The sequence below is a fragment of the Rhinoderma darwinii genome, chromosome 4 (genome assembly GCF_050947455.1).
Source record: "Rhinoderma darwinii isolate aRhiDar2 chromosome 4, aRhiDar2.hap1, whole genome shotgun sequence".
Lineage (NCBI taxonomy): Eukaryota > Metazoa > Chordata > Amphibia > Anura > Rhinodermatidae > Rhinoderma > Rhinoderma darwinii.
In genome coordinates, this window is record NC_134690.1 from 318,254,201 (window position 1) to 318,270,826 (window position 16,626).

The window sequence follows — 16,626 nt, forward strand, 5'->3', positions numbered from 1 at the left end:
ATATAACATAAAGGCGACACTCGCTGGTTATGGAGCAGGCTTCTTACTCCTCCTTTCCGGTCATGATGTACAGTTACGTCAAATGTCTGGAAGGGGTTAAAAGCAAGTATATTATTGATTCACTTTGAACGATAGCTGTCAGCATTAAAAAATAAAAAAGTAAAAGATAGAAAAATACCTGATCAAAGAAAATAAATGAAAGATCATTAAAAAAAAATTAGGAACATTATACAGAAATTTGATATTTGGGTGGTGTCACATTTTACAGAGTCAACAATAACAATTTGCTTTAACCACCCCCACTACGTCAGCCAAATATCCCTCTATTGTACATGACACAGTCAAAAGATTGCTTTGTTAAAAATATAGATTGACTTTATTAAATGCTCTTGCACACACTCATATTGCAGAGCTGTGTTGTAATATGACATCCATAGACTGCTATATGCCAATACTATGTCAGTATTCCCACCAAGATGTGAGCTCTGGTAAGGAAAGAGTTAAAATAGCATACTAATGGGAATTAACGAGCCCAATTAACATGGATTTTTCAGAGCACACAGCTTTGAGGGAACAGTGCCCTACGTTTGTCAGATTTTATACAGAGGCAAACTGATTTTTTTTTTCTCATGGGTTCATGTTTCATTTCGGCGCTTCTAGGGGAGACTGCGGTGCCTTGCAGAGGCGCCATATGGCGGGACATGGAGTTCCTACAGCTCCAAATACAAACCTGTACGGACTCCATGTGCTGCCATAAGAGGTCATTGTAAGCAGCTTTGCCATTATTATTATTATAATATTGTAGAATTGCTGCCCTTACAATAGTTATGCAGTTTCTGTCGCTCCATAGGCTCTAAATGGTGTTTTGTGAATTCTGACAAAGTTAGAGGGTAGTGACAGGGCATTTAACTTCCTCACACCCCTGGAAGCTTTTAATGAGTATGCTTTGGTGGCACAACAATAAGCATAGCTTTTACAATCCGGTCCCAATGTCTAGGTAGTCTAAAAAACAGGGACATCACATATATATATATTTATATATTTTTTTAATATCTATTACATTGCATATCTATATATATATTTGTATAAGATCTGTATTGTCCACCAGGCAGTGAGGAGTAAATCTGAACTAATTCCTTGGTGGCATGAATTGAGAATGTTATCCCGAGAAAGCATCTTAGAAGATGTGTATTTAAATATACATTCCTATAAGGAGGTGATGAACTGTATAAAGAAAAAGTCCTGAGTTAGCAATATTCAATATTCATGACAAATGTCAAATCACCATCTAGAATTTTTAATGTTTGTTTCTTTTTTTCTTTTGAAATCAGTTTGTAGGAAAAATACTGACGTGTCCAAGCACATAAAACATGCATCTGTTTTTATCATCATCTCCGTGTTCGGCAGGAGATTGAATTTTCCCCATCCGATAAATTATTCACAGCACTGATTTAACGTTATAAACATCTTAATAGACTTCCTCTTAAAGCAATTTTTCAGTTGGCAAACAAAGACTATATACTTCACAGTTCACGAGTTTTTGTCCCAGATTTGGTCAAGTCATAAAAACATTGCAATAATTCATAGTATTGTTGCCCTCATATGTACGTGAAATGTATACAATGTGAACTCTTGCAGTTTATTATCTGTGTATATAAGTTAAGCCACCTGTTCTGGTAATGTCAATATAATAAATATACTGTTTATATTATAGGGGTATTTCAGTATATAGTCTGCATGGTCACTCCAGATGAACAGGTCTTATATAGGGCAGCATAGCCATTGTACAGTATAATTAATTTTTTCTCCAGCTAGAAAATGGGACTGGCACGGGGCTAACCCCTGACCATATGTGTAATTTTTAACAATAGACTTATGTAAATCATTGGCCTATATGGCTTAAAGCAATCTTTCTGTATTGGTGGTGCTTTGTGGAATGGCTATTTAGAATGTTCATTTCGTTCATCTTGTTCTCTTACCTGATTTGAGATCAGGCGTGGAAACAGTACAGTTGCAGAGGTAGGATGCCCAAAGAGTCTTATCTTAGGCTGATTTTCTGATTAAAAGAATTTGTGCAAGAGACACCTAGGGCATTAGACAGTTATTTTGGCAATTCCATAAAATACAGTAGCGTAACTATAGGGGGTGCAGAGATTGCAGTCGCCCCCTATTCTACATAAGAAGACACCCGTATTATAAGTGGCACATGGTAGGTAGGGGGCCCTGTTACAGATTTTACCATTGGGGCCCAGGAGCAATCCCATAGAACAGAATCTAGATTTGATGACGATGTAGGGAATTCCACTAACCACATCTACTCTACTGCAGGGCTCATATTTATCCTGCTGGTAAAGAGAGCAATTTAGGTAATAGAAATATGTTGAAAAAATGGCTGATCAAGTTCTCCAACATGCAAATGAAGGTTTACCAGGGAACAGAGAAACCAGTGTATAGATGATTATCTGTCACTTGCAAAGTCTAGATGGTTAGTGGATTAATAACTAATCTTCCTACTTTTATGTGGAATATCGGTTATTTTATATGGCTTTGTGTTGTCACCACTACATTGCCTGTTAATGGGGGAAGCTTCAAGGCTTTATGGTAGGATATTCAGTTAATCACAGTGCTAACTGTGCTTATAATGAGGAATATACAGCTTAGTGTAAGAGATTCAGTTAATCTCCAATTTAAATTGTTTGCGAATTATCTAAAGCCTGTACCATATGTGTGACATATATATACACAGCACATGGATCTGCCTCAGTTACTCATTATAGTAGCACATATACTAGGCAAATGATGACCGGTATTCCAAGATTAAAATTAGATTTGACATAAGCAGGAAAGTGTCAGTTGTGAGGCAAGATAACATATTTTATTCTTCATATCCCATTGCACCTTCATTGTGCTTTGTTTTAATAACTTAAAATTTCCCCATGCGGAGACAAAGTCGTGTGAAGGTTAAATGGATGAATGCTTCCATGTCTTCCCGTATTATAGCATACTTTATCATTAAGACAGGTAGAGAACATCCCATCTCTTGTCATTCTGTCCTCTTGTCTCACACATGTTTCTTAGCAGTGCCGGCATTATATTGTCTTACTGGGGGTAAGGTCTTATGTTATATTTTAAAATGAGCATTACTTTGTGTATGCAAGATTAGGTTCGCTTGTCAATGCAATGCAATGTTATGTAAATTGCTTTTCTCTAGTATTGTAAGTTTATTTTTCTTAGGTGGAAGGCAATAACAGTGAAATTGCTAATACACTTTTGCTATTTGTTAACTTCCATTCTGCATTTCTTGCATCACTGGGCTCAGTGTCATCTACATGCAAATAAGGCAGGCGATTATCACAACAAGGCTAGTTCTTCTCCAGAATTACTTGTACTTTAAAACTAATTCACAGTCAGTTTAATTTTTCTCAAAGATTATTAACAGGCCGATTTATTTGAGCCATTATGAAATATTTGTCAAAGCCTCCAAAATGTTCAGGGCATGGTAGTTCCATTTACTTACCTGTCTTCCCCTTGCAGTGACACCCACTTCATATACCTGTACTCTTGGGTGTAACTAATGCCTGGTAACTAATGGCCAAAGATTCCCCACCACAAAAGAAAACAGCAAAATTATAAAGGGGAAATGCATAGGTGTGATGGTGTTTTATAATAAAAACATAGTAGTAGATTACCTGTAGTCGTAGCTATGTTTCTAAAAAAATGAAGCTCTTGCAAGGTACTGGCACATGGTTTTGCACTGTGGCACAGGTGCTTCAAGTTATGCCACTTCATGTACTTAAGTGGTTTTAGGGCGTTCTCTCTCTGCTGTACAAGAGACTTCTTCTAACTGTTGAATGGACTTGTTTAAGGTTCTTTTCCTAGACATCAGAAAGAAAATAATACAAGTAATCATACAGCTGCAGGATATCAGAAAAAAGTTGAAAAGGTTCAGGAGCAAAAATATTGGAAGTTATTTTATCAAGCTTAGAGGCAATATTGGGCAGCAAACAGAGAGAGAATTTAAAGTGGTTGTCCAAATCATTGGGATACTGCTGCTGGTAGTTGCTGAGTATTTTCTCATTTTCCCTGCAGCGCTACTGTAGGGAAGTATGTGGTTGTGTTCAGATGGCACTGGTTTCTTTTGGGTGCTCGAGGTAGGGTCCCAACCCGGGTATAGGTTAAGAATTTGTAGTCGGCACACCTTGCTTGTGTTACAAAAATATATATCTTTATTGGATGGATGCCAGAGGCTACATGTGCGACGTCGACGTTTCGGTCGATAAGACCTTCGTCGGGCACTGAGCCGTGCTGGGGACTGGATCGGTGCAAAATATAATGCGTATGTAGCGCTGCTATAGTGAGTACTGGGCGGCTTACCGCTCTAGATGGGCGCCCATCTAGAGCGGTAAGCCGCCCAGTACTCACTATAGCAGCGCTACATACGCATTATATTTTGCACCGATCCAGTCCCCAGCATGGCTCAGTGCCCGACGAAGGTCTTATCGACCGAAACGTCGACTGTAGGGAAGTATTACATGCAAAATATTAATGTCAATGGGCCACCAGTGGATCTCCGAAGCCAAAAGTAGCTCCTGACTACAGCCACTATCGATTCAACGTTCACATACACATTAGAGGACAGATGGCCGAACCCGCCGATGTCAGCGGGACTGTCCGAGCATCTAGTGCCTGTGGGGGTGTCCCAACTTTTCCTCAGGCAGCAGATGTTGGAGGAAAGAAGGATTGGACATGTTGAATATCTGTCAGCGGCTTATTCCCCTTTTCTCATTAAATACACATGTATGCTCAGCCGTGCATGCATGTGTATGAGGGGGGGGGGTCGAAACTAATAGCGGTCATTTGGCTGACAGCGATCTAATTTGTATGGCCAACAAGGTGGACTGTAAAAATATTATCACATAAATCTATACCCTTCTATCCCTAAGTAATAAACAATTATTATTCTTCCAGAACAATAGGTTAATGAAGACTTACAATTTTCAGCTGTTCGTTGGCTCAACAGAGCCCCCTAAATGAAGGTTTGGAAAGTTATTTTCCACAGATTATAACTCTTTTCATATGACAGTAATATTTTTTACTGGAACTAACAAATTGGGTGGTTCGTATTCAAACGTGGCAGCAGCCAGTATGACTTAATAAGTTGGCAGTTCCACTTTGAGGCAGCCAGGAAATACCAATATCTATGAGACATCTTTGTATTGTATGCTTCAAGCTCAAAAGTCTGTTAAGGAGTAGCAATCCATGAGAAATACTTTAATGACATGTTTAAGCCAAAACGCAGAGTCTGCTCGCAATTAAGCCAGCTGGATCCCCAAAGAGTTAATTATCTCTGGGAGATAGTATATAGTATAGTACATCTGCAACCTCCATGCATATGTTACCAACTAGGAAATTGGTCCAAGGCGGTCAAATGACTTTGACATCTGAAGGTCTGCTGTCTGTAAGTCTGTACAGAGGTATTTATCAGCTCGCCAGTTAGAAGGCCAGTATATCAGGTCCGGGATTAGTATGTAAATAGTTCTGCGTATTCGACCTGTTATTTAATATCTGAAAAACGGATGTGAGCGGAAACAAATTAATGATCTTATAAAAGGCATATTGTCAAATCTGATGCAAGACATAAAAACACGTACCTCTAATGATTATTTTTATTAGTAATTGCATTAGAACTCATCTGCCTCTTTTCAATAGAAAAACAGATTTTTAGAGTCCGTTATGGAACAGGCAATGCCTTGAAGAAACTCTTAAGTCAAAATTACCTACATGCGAGTGGCAGAGTTAGGCCCCGTACACGCAGAGTATTTCGGCGATGATTCGGCCCGCGTCTGAATCAGCGCCAGAAAACGTCCGAAATCTCCCTCCATTGATTGCAATAGGAGACAGAAGCATTTTTTTTCCTGAAGGAATTCTGAGGCAGCTTTTTTTCTGCCTGAATAAAAACTGGGTGAACCGGGCCTTAGACTATTTATTTAAAGGGATTGCCTCATGAAGACAACACCTTTCCATATGCCCTAATAGGATATCATAGTGTGGGGTTCCCCTCTTAGGGCCACCTTTATTAGTCAGAGTGGCGAATCTATAACAAAGAGCTGGACTCACTCTAGCCGTCTCAGCGTGGCCATGTAATATCTGGCTGTCTGTTCATTTATATGTAATACTACATGTGTGACTGACTGAAACTTCTTCTGAAGCATTCAGCTGAACTCTGGGTCTGCTTCAATTGAATAAGGGGTTGTAGTCAGGAGACAAACACTTTGTTGCAGTTTTTACCCAACCAGTAACTCTGGACCATATTTGGGTCTCAAGCCCAATACCTGTGGCTCACCTGCTGTTGGCAGTTGCAGATACTATTGTGCGCCCATGATATAAAGGCTGTGACAGCATTGCTAAACATTGTACTAGCATCAGAACCATACTGGCAGTTCACACCAGGTTAAGAATCCTACCACTGATACTTGGCTCTTGCCTCAGGATCATATCACAGGCACTTGGCAACATGGCCAGCACAATTCATCTAAAATAACAAATGAAACAACTTTGCAAATAGTCTTGATTATTAAAAACTTTCTATAGCTCCTATGTAGACCTATGCATGGTCACGAACAACAAACAATCCTGCAGTCTAATCCTACAGTCGCCCTCCCTTATATCTGTCAGCTGATTTTACTAACTTACATTTGGTAGGGTGCAGATAGAAAACAGTATGACTGCACGATCAGACTTCACAGGATCTGTTTGTTGCCTGTAAGGCTGAGTTCACACAACCTATTTTCAGACGTAAACGAGGCATATTATGCCTCGTTTTACGTCTGAAAATAGGGCTACAATACGTCGGCAAACATCTGCCCATTCATTTGAATGGGTTTGCCGACGTACTGTGCAGACAACCTGTCATTTACGCGTCGTCGTTTGACAGCTGTAAAACGACGACGCGTAAAAATACAGCCTCGTCAAAAGAAGTGCAGGGCACTTCTTTCAGACGCAATTTGAGCCGTTCTTCATTGAACTCAATGAGGCACAGCTCAAAATTTACGGCTGTCAGAGAAGCCTCGCAAAATGCGATGAGCTGCTTTTACGTCTGAAACGAGGCAGCTGTTTTCTCCTGAAAACAGTCTGTCATTTCAGACGTAGAAGCCTGCTACCGTGTGCACATACCCTTACTGTGGAGATACATAGATCAGATCTATTCGATCGACAAAGGAGCTGTAGAAACAAAACTATAGAACTTTTTTAAACAATTCTTTGCAAAAGTGCTTCATTTTAGATACATTAGAGGAATAGAAAAATATTGGTTGCAAATATTTTTTATATCAGAACTGTTCTTTGTCTTTTTACAATTACAATGTAATGTTTTTAAAGGGTTATTCCAAACTCAAACATTTCTGGCATATCCTGAGGATATGCCATAAATGTGTGAAAAGGTCAGGTCCCGCCGTAGGGACCCGCAACTCTGTGGAGAAGGGGGATATCCTATTCGCCATTCAGCCTGTAAGCCAGGTGGACAATGACTGGAGAGGTGGCCGGACGGCTCTCTCAATTCAGTTTTATGGGAGTCAAAAAACAGCCAAGCTCGCTTTAAATTCCCGTTCTACATAAAGGTGTGGGTCCCAGAGGTGGGACCTTCACGTATCACACATTTATGGCATATCCTGTGGATGTACCATAAATGTATGAGTTAGGAATACCCCTTTAATTTTCCAACTGCATTTTTACCTGATGTAGTTAATTTGGTCTATTACTAAGTTAGGATGAAGTATAAGATTAGGTAACTTTTCTTTATATTTTTATTTTATTACAGAATTTCAAAAGTGTGTGCCAATGCCTTTCAGCTGCTTGCTATGATCTAGTCTCACCATGATGTGCTAGTATTTTTATTGCTGCCCGGTATCTGCCATCATGTTTTGACTTAACCGGTGTGAACTGAGGTCATGAAATACAGAAGTGAATTCAGCCTCAATGTGCTGCCGCTAGGCAGCAGGGAATTAGAAAAGTAGAGCTTTGGAGCAAATAGACCCATTTGAATCTTACTTGCTGAGATTTGCAATTAGTAAAATAAATATTGTCTTTTATGTATCACCACCCACCCTGACTGCATATTAAAAATGAAAAGTATTAGCAGTTTGATTAGTGTTGTATCATAATTTATTAGTTTGCCTATTCTATAAGGCTAGAGCCAGGCAGCCGCTTGTGTCATTCAATGAAGGTTTGCATAGAAATGATGTCCTAGGAGGACACTTTGTGTCTCTCCTCACAGACGTCAATGAGAATGTTGCAACACCATCACATGACTGATATAGTCGCATACAAAGTTCATTGACTTTTTTTGGGTGCGACTGAATTACACTCCTATATTGTACATAATGCTGAGCTGAATGATGGCTCCTGCCGCATATCAATGCATGTAATACATTACATACCGTCTTCAGTTTTTGTTTCTGATTGCCCTGCTTATTTTGGATTTCTTATACATTGATGTACATTCAAGAGATTCGAATAAAACTTGTTCAGGGCATGTTTCTTAGGATGTACAATACAACTGCTACATTTGCTTATTAAAAAATCCTGTACGTTACCTTTCTAAGCAGTGATTTCCCAAGCAGCCAGCTAAAAAAGGTGGAGAAGTTAGCTACATTCTCTCTCCCTGGTGTCACGGTTCGATTACACTACCCAGCATTACTTACTGGCTACAAATTATGGTGTATTCTCTGGTCTGTTTGACATTTCCCAGATGGATAAATAATAATTTGTTCACAGATACTGGATCTTGTGTCACTTTCTACAGACAGATTAAATCAAAAATGTTCTGCATAGGAACAGGGATAATCCCTGTAAACGATTGCCAAGGATACTGAGAGAGTAAAAGCCCTTTTACGCTGGCCAATTACCTGGCAAATGTGCGTTCTCAGAACGTTCGTTACCGAAACAATCAGCCGGTGAATGAGCAAACGATCATTCATCGGCTGATTGTATAGTTTTAAATGCAGAAAATATTATCTTCGTCGGCAGCAGACATGATACAAACGTATGGGGACGAGCGTTCGGAGTAATGAGCTCTCATCCCCATACATAGCTCCTTGTGAAAAAAACAACCGAGCGACAATCAACAAGCTATCTCGTTGATCGGCGCTCGTTTACACGGCCCACGTTGGCCGTGTAATACTACCTTAAGAAGGACTAACTGGGAGATTGGGAGACAGAAAAAGAAGCCCATAAGAGATAATATGGCAGACAGTAGTAGAAGTCAGACAGCTACTTCCTTTTCTAGAAATCTCCATATAAATCAGCTTGGAGCAGACAAAAATTAGAAGATTTCAGGTCTCTGACTGGTGATAGTGAGCATAATAATCACAATGGAAAAACATCAATACTTAAAGGGGTTGTCCAGGGAAAAAAAAATAATGACCAGTGCTCAGGATAGGTCATCAGTATCTGATCGGTGGGGGTCCGATTCTTGGCACCTCCACCAATCAGCTGTTTGAAGGGGCCTTGGCGCTTGGAGAACATTGTTCCCGATTATTTTTTACCCAGCTCCATACCTTCAAACAGAAGCAGGAGCATCCTGAGGATAGGCCAACCATTTTTTTTGACCGGACAACCCCTTTAATGCGGATTTGTAGGGGGAGATACTGAGCTCAGGGATATTTCGTTTAATCTGAATAGATTCATAGAGAGAGCCTGTGAGTCCTGCTTTCCCTGCCGAAACAAAGTGACAGCTTTTCTTCTCTACAGGAAAGCTGTCACTTACTGTGGATGGGGTGAAGCAGGATTCACAGGCTTTCTCTATGAGTCCAGGCTGCATTTAAACAGCTTGTTACTTGTAAATACTGAATCTAATCATAGAAAACTATATATTTATATATCATGCTAGAAAACGTATCCAGCGCTGCCCGGATATAACCTGTTTGTGTGTTCATAGGATTTGTTCTAAAAGGTGACCAGGAGGCTAATCCATGCCCTTGTATTGTCTTGGTTTACGCGGAAATCACTAGTAGCCCTATATACCCTGAGAAGTTACACACTGTTTATTTCAATTTTAACTTCCTAAATACCTAACAGCTAAACTGGTAGGAAATGGAGTCATAAGACTGTGACAGAGAGTGTTGATTAACAACATTGGCAGTTTTATTACCAGTTGGCCATAGACTATGGTGGATCATAATTGAAAGCAGAGTCATGCATGAAAGCCACTCATTAGCACGCTGAACATGATGTGCTCTATCCGCTTGCTGACTGGCCTCGGTTCGGGCAGGAGGGGTCTCTGCACTAGTAATGCAGCTTTCCTGCAGGCCATCAGTAATAAGATTGGTTGCTATGGGTAACCGCTCCCCCGTACCTTCCCATCTAGGATTATCTTGTAAAGTGCACTACCTGCTACTGCCAGATAAAAACATATTTACTATAAAAGCGAATGTCTATGTACGCTTTTATAGTATTGGATTGTGATCATGTGATAATGGCTAATAACAGAGAACAATGGCAAGGTTGGGACATTTACGAAAACCTTCCCGGACACCCGATGTACCTATGTGCCAAATTTTGGGTCAAATGGTACAGGCGTTTGGATGCCTATAGAGGACAGACTTATTATTATTTATTTATTTCAGTTACTTGTATAGCGCCAACATATTACGCAGCGCTGTACAGAGGTCCTCGTTTACTGTCCCCATTGGGACTCACAGACAAACAGACATTCACTTTTATAATATGGAAAAGCAGAGTTACCCGGCTTCACACTGGTCTATTTGTTTGTTGTTTGTGTGTGTGGTTAAAAACTTCATTTCCTACAAATTTTTTGGGGAAATTTATATTAAAATAGACTCCTTAAATCTTGCATTTTTCACTCTGGCCACTAAACTTTACAATAGGCTGACACTTCCTGTTCTGTACAGATCACTTCTCAGCAGACATTTCAGTGTCATCACAGGCACGATAAGGGTATGTTCATACGACCTATTTTCAGACGTAATTCAGGCGTTTTACGCCTCGAATTACGCCTGAAAAGATGGCTCCATTGCGTCTGAAAACATCTGCCCATTGCTTGCAATGGGTTTTACGATGTTCTGTTCAGACGAGGTGTAATTTTACGCGTCGCTGTCAAAAGATGGCGCGTAAAAATACGCCCGCGTCGAAGTGCAGGCCACTTCTTGGAACGTTTTTTGAGCCGTTTTTCATTGACTCCAATGAAAAACAGCTCCAATTACGTCTGTAATGGACACCGCGAAAAAACGCGAGTACTTGCAAAAATGTCTGAAATTCAGGAGCTGTTTTCGCCTGTTTTCACAGCTCCGTAATTTCAGCCGTATTTTGCATTTGCGTGTGAACATACACTTAGGCTTCATTCACATCTGCGCTAGGGCTCCGTTCCGACGTTCCGTCTGAGCTTTCCGTCGGAACGGAGCCATAGCACAGATGTGAACGAAGCCTTAGGCCTTATTCACACGAACATGTGCGTTTTGCGCGCGAAAAACGCGGCGTTCTTTGCGCGTTGCAGTTCCGTGTGTCATCAGTGTTTGCTGCGTGGCTGCGTGATTTTCACGCATATGCCATCCTTATGACACGCGGTTTTGGTGTTTAGAAAAAGAAATGAAGGAAGTGCTTTTATTTTTTCCTACATTTCTTTATCTACTGTTGCGCGAATCACGGAAGTGCTTCCGTGTGCTGCGCGTGATTTTCACGCACCCATTGACTTCAATGGGTGCGTGATGCGCGAAAAACGCCCAAGTACATGTCGTGAGTTTTACGCAGCGGACACACGCGTGAAAATCACAGAATGTTTGAACTTACAGTGATGGTAACTCCTCTGTATACATAGAAAGCACAGGATCCACCATATACAGTGGCGGATTAAGTAGACGATGGGCCCTGGGCTGTTACCCAAACTTGGGCCCCCCTTGCACAACGCCGCCCTGCCGCGCCATAACTATTTTTAACACTACCTTTTTGGGCAAGCATTAACAAATGGGTGTTACGGATTCTCCTTGTCACAGGGCTGTGTCCCTACATACTGACAGTATCACACTGTGCAGGGACACATCCTCCTGACAAGGGGAATTGTCTATCAGTCCTGGACTGCACAAAGACTTTTTGTGAAATACAAGGATTTCCTATAATAAAAATGTCAGGAGAGGTGACAGATTCTCTATAAATCTAGTGACTCACAGGTAACGACGTCTCAAATTCTAGTAGTTTTTTTCCTCTTTTCTCCTCCATCCGGTCGGGAGCACATGACGACGTCTCCCGGCCATGACTGATTTCTGCAGAATCTGCCTCTCAGATGTCTGCGACTCCTCATTTTTCCAACATTTCCACACCTAGTAATAAAAATAAAGTTATCATGGTGCCACATACTGAACCCCTAAATATAATAGCACCAAACACTGCACGCCTGAATATAATAATACCACACACTGTAAAACACCACATACACACAGCCCCCTGTACATAGTGCCACACACAGCCCCTGTAGATATTACACCCCCCCCATAGATAGCGCCACACACAGCCCCCTGTACATAGCGCCACTCACAGCCCCCTGTACATAGTGCCACACACAGCCCCCTGTACATAGTGCCACACACACCCCCCTGTACATAGTGCCACACACCCCCCTGTACATAGTGCCACACACAGCCCCCTGTACATAGTGCCACACACAGCCCCCTGTAGTTATTACACCCCCCCCATAGATAGCGCCACACACAGCTCCCTGTACATAGTGCCACACACAGCCCCCTGTACATAGTGCCATACACAGCCCCCTGTAGATATTACACCCCCCCATAGATAGCGCCACACACATCCCCCTGTACATAGTGCCACACACAGCCCCCTGTACATAGTGCCACACACAGTCCCTGTGGATATTACACCCCCCATACATAGCGCCACACACAGCCCCCTGTAGATATCACACATCCCCCCCATAGAGAGCGTTACACACAGCCCCTATAGATACAAATGAATATCCCCCCAAAAGGAAATCTTTAGCAAAGTTTCCATCATCATTGAGATCAATGGTGATGCAAACGGAAGCTAAGGTTTCCATTTGCCTATCCGTTGAGGGGTTAACCAGATGGAACCCCTCAACGGAAAGGCAGCGGTGATGTGAACAGATCCTTAGATACAGGGCCTTAGATACAGGGCCCATGTGCATGTGTGATACTGTTTGTTGGACCCTGTATCTAAGCCTAATGTAGGCTTAGATACAGGGTCCAGCAGACAGTATTCTTATGCAGTATAAGCTGGGGCCCTGTATCTAAGCCTAACACATGGTAGGCTTTAAAGGTTGTCCAGTCCCTAAACATTGATGGCCTATCCTCAATATAGGCCATGAATAGCTGATGGGTTGGGGTCAGACACCCGGGACCCCCGCCAATCAGCTGTTTTGAAGGGGTTGCAGCCGCTGCTTCCCCTTCATTTCCCTCACTTGCTCACACTGTGAATCGCTGACACGTCCATGTCGGCAATTCAGTGTGAGAAAGTGACCGGAATGAAGGGGAAGTAGCGCTCATACGAGCGGCTGCAACCCCTTCAAAACAGTTGATTGGCGGGTGTCCCGAGTGTCTGACCCCAACCCATCAGCAAAACAATAAAATTAAACTTACCTCCTCTTCGGCCACAGGTCCTCACTCCATCAACTGTCGGGACGCTGTGCGCGGTTCATAGCATTGTGACGTTATGCGCTGCGCACAGCGCTGTGACATCACAACCTCTGATGCGCTCCAGGAAGAGGAGGGGTACTATAGTTTATTACATAGGCCCCAGTTACTATAGTAACTTATCATTGATGTGTGAATGTGGCTGCCGCTAGCACCGGGGCCCCCTCCGGTGCTAGCGACGCCACACCGGGCATTAGGGGGGCCGTCCGATCATGTGTGGTTCAGACGGCCATGGGCCCCCCTGGAGCCTTGGGCCCCGGGCGGCCGCCCGAACCGCCCTAATGATAATCCGCCACCTACCATATACAATAGATAATGGGGACATCTGAGCTCCTCTCTCTTCCCCTCCCTGCACAGTCTTTTAGAAATTTTCTGGGTGAGGTTTTTTTTATGTCCAGGGGCATGCTGTACAGCAAATCTCTGGAACCGCTGTTCACATCTCAGATCAGCAGCTCAGGCAAAATGTCTGCTCTAACAACCATCTAAAGAAAATAGAATAAAAAATATACAATCAGAAAATAAAAACAAATTAAATTTTTTTTTTTTTGTTTCAGTGTATACTTTTAATCAGTATAAAAAAAATTAGGCGATACGTTACTTTTAAACGGCTCCGATGAACTGAATAGATTGTTTTATGTTTAATATGAAAAATGGATAATTCAATGATTAAAAATAAAAATAAAAACACTTCATGTAAATTGCATCTCAACAAAAATAACAACAAGCATTGTAGAGTCAAGCAAAGGCAGTGAAAACTTAAAAGGTGAATTCTCATCTAGCCTTTATGGGTAACAAAAGAGCAAAATTTGTAAAATTACTGTTTTTATCTTTGGCATTTATTACACATTGGATGCAATTTAGAGCAAATAACTGGAAATGCAGTGGCCGGCAAGTGGATTAAATCAGGCGAAACAGAAGATGAGCCCATTCTAAAGAAAATACATATTTCAGTCTGGTTATTCCCTGCAAAGCAGCGTGATGTCCATGAAGTAAACATCACAAATGATACCGTTTCCTGTTCAGATAGCACCAAGATGAACCTTTATTCAGGTTTATTATTAAGTCATGAGCGGCATATAAACTCTCATTTGTGCATTCTCAGTGCGAATGGCGAATACATTATAAGAAATAATGCACCATGTTTTTCCATTTCGGAAATATGTACTTGTTCAGTTTGTGAATATGGATATATTTAATGCATGCTATTAGAATATTGTAATATAATGTAATATTCTATTAGTCATTTGCTATGTTGTTCACGGGATATATTTTCTTGGGTAACGCCCTAATTACATGGAACAATATTTTTATGCAAGTGATACCAGGGGCGTAACTAGGAAAGACTGGGCCCCATAGCAAACTCTTGACCTGGCCCCTCCCCAGGTGCCACAAGCAGCCCTCCTTATAGATAGTGCCCCTTGTAGAATGTGCCATACAGCCCCCTGTAGACAGTGCTATATAGCCCTGCCTATAGACAGTCACACCATATTTGTAGATAGCGCCCCCACCTCCCCCTTCTAGATAGTGCCATACAGCCCCTGTAGATATCGCCATAAAGCCCCACTGTATAAAGCGCTATACAGCTCCCACTTTATATAGTGCCACCCAGCCCCCCTCCCTTGTATATAGTGCCACACAGCCGCCCTTAGTAGATAGTGCCACACACAGACCCCTGTAGATTGTGCCACACTCAGTCCCCTGTAGATCGAGCCACATCCCTCCCCCTTGTAAATCGTGCCATACAGTTCCCCCATGTGTATAGTGCCACACAGCTCCCCCTTATGTATAGTGCCACACAGCCCCCCCTTGTGTATAGTGCCACACAGCCCCCCCTTCTGTATAGTGCCACAAGGCAATGGCGCATCCGAGAAAGTTGTATCAGCCAGGGAGATGTCAATCAAACATGGAAAGGTGGGTTTGCAGGCAGGACTATGTGACTCTTTAGGATAGCGGCACCGCCCCATGACCCTTTAATGAGTAACTAGCATATAGTGTGCGCTGTTTTAAAAGTGGATTTTAAAGATTTTGCTTCATCTGAAAAAAACATACAAGGGAATGTTTGTAAATATTGTCAGGTCATGTATTACCGCATGGTGGCGGTTCAAGGGGATAAAACTACCAGACAGGTTCCCATGAAATATACAATGAATTGAAAACAATTCCATCTGCCCTGCAATTTTGTTATTGTAAATATACTCTATATAATTACAGCTCCGGAACCAAGCTCTGCATATATACAGTACCACAACCAGGCTCAGTACATAAATACAGCACTAGAACCAAGCTCTGACATATATACAGTACCACAACCAAGTTCATACATATATACGGCACGAGAGCCAAGCTCATACATATATACAGCACCTGAACAAAGCTCAGTACATAAATACAGCCCCAGAACCAAGCTCATACATATATACAACACCAGAACCAAGCCCATACATATATACAGCACCAGAACCAACCTCAGTACATAAATACAGCACTAGAACCAAGCTCAGTACAAAAATACAGCACTAGAACCAAGCCCATACGTATATACAGCACCAGAACCAACCTCAGTACATAAATACAGCACTAGAACAAAGCTCAGTACATATATACAATACCAGAACCTAGCCCCGTAGTAGCGTCGCTACCGCTGTAGCAGTCATAATGGCTGCTAGCGGCGCCACCGAGCATATGGGGGGGGGCGTGTCGGCTGGCGGCACGGACCCCCTCAAGCCTCGGGCCCCATACCGGCCGCTACGGCTGCTACCGCGGTAGTTGCGCCACTGAGTGATACATAAGTGATATAAATCTGTCTAAATGGCTAAAACCTTAGGAAGAATGTTTACTCAACTTTACTACTATTGTATGTACTATGAACAATTTCCTTTTCATATTCAGCCATAAAACAGTCAGGGCTACAACCATGTAAGGCTCTGTTCACGTTTCTTATCTACGCATG

The 16,626-nt window shown here is 41.9% G+C and overlaps 1 protein-coding gene across 8 annotated transcripts in view; it reads left to right on the plus strand.

Annotated features, from left to right (window-relative positions):
- The window catches only part of SLC8A1 (solute carrier family 8 member A1), a 485,568-nt gene that overhangs the window by 452,360 nt on the left and 16,582 nt on the right, over positions 1-16,626 (plus strand). The gene's annotated exons all lie outside the window — the stretch shown is intronic.